General features: G+C 36.9%; 1 long non-coding RNA gene across 1 annotated transcript; it reads left to right on the top strand.

The window, feature by feature from the left end:
• Positions 1–177: 177 nt before the first annotated feature.
• Positions 178–2,208, top strand: LOC128617366 (uncharacterized). Its single transcript, XR_008387555.1, has 3 exons — positions 178–867; positions 1,218–1,295; positions 1,487–2,208. It is a non-coding gene; the product is annotated as an uncharacterized LOC128617366 (long non-coding RNA).
• Positions 2,209–3,240: the final 1,032 nt, after the last annotated feature.

The raw sequence follows: 3,240 nt of genomic DNA, 5'->3' as shown, positions 1-3,240 counted from the left end.
ATGTAAACAAAGCTTAATGTAATTAAATCTGCATAGTTAATAAAAAAAATCTCATCTATGAACGATGTCAGAATTAAAATATTTATTCACTGTGAAATACTTTCACAGAACACTTTGATGGAAACTCATTTATTTATCGTTTAATCAAGAAAACACAATACACAGAAATGCCATGTGTGAACAGGATGAGCACACAATGCACCCGCTATTCAAGTGGTAATAGTCCAGAGAACATGGTTGCTAGGCAACTGAGAAACACAGATGGGAATCATGTGCTAGCTTAAGATAGGGGCTAGTGATTTAGCTTGATAGCACAAAGAGCTAAAGGGAATTCGTCAGGTTCTAAGCTGTATGTTTACAAAAATAATCGTTCTGCAATGTAAAAATAAGGACTGCCTTAAAAGAACCATCCCAGTTAGACAAAAACCAACATAATGGGAATGACATTTCCAGCAGGACAGTAGGAGCGTTTATAAAAGATATTTAACAATGTTTTGAGAAATCCTGACGGTTTTACTAAACTAAAATAGCCAGGAAGTCCTTTTATGGACATTGTAAAAGCAGTATAAGGATAGAAACAAGACAGAATTGTCCGAAATATCAACATTTACCTCAGATGTGTTGATAAATTACTAAAAAATAAACTAAAAAAACCTTTTAACAGCTAAAATTAGACTGAAACTACACATAGCATCAACTGCTAACTTCCATTTTGAGAAACGTAAAACATCTCTGAACTCGTGTATTCAGAGCTGTCAGAAATTGATATTTAAAATCTGCATTCTTAATAAAAACCCAAAATTTCATCTTTGGATGGTGTTAGAATTAAAATGTTCATTTGGGTGTAAATACCGTCTCAAGAGAAAGGTTTGTTAGAAAATCATTCATTTTTCTAACGTTATTATATACATATACACATACATATATATATATACATATGCACACTAATATATATATATATATATATATATATATATATATATATATATATATATATATATATATATACTTTTAAAGCAAATTTACTGTATCATGAATTCAATTATTATACTTTTTGGGAAATTCCTCTTTGATGTTCATCCAATTAGATATAGGAGTGTCCGATCCGCACTATCTACACAGTAGTATTAAAGTATTAGTTTATGACTCAGCACAGTTAGCTGCTAGCTTAAGGTTAGACAAACATGGAGGCTCTGGTGTTTTTTTTTCCACTTTAGAGCTCGCAGGAATGGAGGTCGAAAACACAGCAATAAGCTCCAGATTATATGATGGTCAGAAAACGAATGGACAAAAATGTAATAAACTTTTTCAAGTATGTTTTTATTACAGCTGTTTATGAGAAGTCGTGTTATAGACATCATTTATACAAATATCATCATCGTGTCTATGCTGAACAGCGATCAGTTAAACTGATCACCAGCTGGAAGTTGTCTCTCCTTGCTATCTCACTGCCACACTCTAATCTGGCACATTCTCTTCCTGAAAGGCCGATTTAGCTGTCTGACCCCTCGGATTCCTCCACCCCGCCCCCCACCGGGGTCACAAACTCTGCTGTTGCTTTAAAGATGGGAGCTTGTCCAAGGAAAACACATATCTCCAGGGACCATCATGCAAACGGGGAGCTGCATGAATAATAGGAAGCTGTGTCCTGTGTGGTTTACTCAGGCCGTGGGTTTAACCGTTAAATAGATAAATAAATAAGAATGATAAACGGCCGCGGTAGCTCAGCGGTTAAGGTTGTGAGTCCAGATGTTGGAGTATTGGAGCTAGGATCTGCGGTTTAATTAGTTATGGTTAAGTTATTTAGTGGGTTCGTGAGTTATAAACACAGATCCAAGCCAATCCATTGCCCCTCAGGTTAAATAACACAAATCTCAGGAGTCTACTTTAGATATAAACATGTTTGTTAGCGTTTACGCCACAGTGCTGTACAGGTACTAACTCCACAACATTAAATGTAACTATAAACGGATAAAAAGTTTAAAAAAAAAAAAAAGTTTTTGTATAACAGCACGTCCCAGCGTGTTTCATCCCTCACTACATCTTATTTCTCGACATTTATATCATCACCAGCCTTCCGTTCACATTTCCTCTCTAACAAAATGACTTCTGTTAGATTCATGATGGAATGACTTATCTGTAAAAATGTGCCTAAATTATTTTGTGAGCCATGTGTACTGTAAATAAATATTGATCTTTATTCATAAACTGTAATCATTTAAATCTGCTACTTTGTGCTCATAAACTGTAGTTTAAGAAGAACTTAACATCTGGTGCCTTAATCCCAGAAATGAACGGCAGGAACTTACGGTGCCAAAAGAACTGAACCAAGAAACGAGCAGAAATATACAACCAGAAAGAAGAAAAACAAATAAACAACATTCTTTGTGAACAGCTTTCTAAACTCCATTAGATTACATTCTGGCACAAATGTATCGTGTGGGCGGGGCTTAACAGAGGTTTACTCTCATTGGCTGGTGAGATTTGGATCAACAGCTTGAGTGTCCAGATGAGGAGGATGATGACGACGACGACGAAAATGCTTCGTGCTGCTCCTAAGAGCTCATCTTGAAAGAAATAGTGGTATGAGACTCAGAATTAATTACAAACGAATACACTGACTCCGTAAACAAGACATTTCACTACAGAGTACAAACACTAGGACTATACAGAGAACCGCATCCAGAACGTTCTCCAAAACTCACCACACTGAAGTCTCAACGTCCAGGTCAGGGAGCTGTCCATCCAAATCTCACTAGCCAATGAGAGTGAGTCGCTGTTAAGCCCCGCCCACACAAGAGATTTGTGCTAAAACTCTGGCAGTGTGTTTATAAACCGTGATTAGCGAAAAGGAAGCTTAGAAAACTCTTCATGAAGAACGGTGTTTATTTGAAGTCCCCTGAGGTCACAGTGTTCAGTTTCAGCGTTTTTCTTCTTTCTAAAAAGCTACGTTCAATATCTTTGGCACAAATTTAATTCTCTGAGCCCAGAATTGATTTGATGGTGCGGTGTGTCTGTGTGTCTACGGTACTGCCTCATTAAAGGTGTCAACTCATCTTCATCATCTTCAATAAGCACTTTATCCTGACCAGGGTTCAGAGCCTGAATAGGAACATAGTGAAGTGCCAGGTTTATAATAAACATCCTAGAGCCAGGTCATTCAAAATATCCTGGAAAACAAGTTCATAAAAAGAGAGCTGTGGAAACTCTGAGATGCCAAGGAACCTGTGGTTCAGGTTC

The sequence above is a fragment of the Ictalurus furcatus genome, chromosome 13 (assembly GCF_023375685.1).
Source record: "Ictalurus furcatus strain D&B chromosome 13, Billie_1.0, whole genome shotgun sequence".
Classification (NCBI taxonomy): Eukaryota; Metazoa; Chordata; class Actinopteri; order Siluriformes; family Ictaluridae; genus Ictalurus; species Ictalurus furcatus.
Note: the sequence above shows the minus strand (reverse complement) of the source record. Positions and strands in the feature narration are given on the sequence as shown.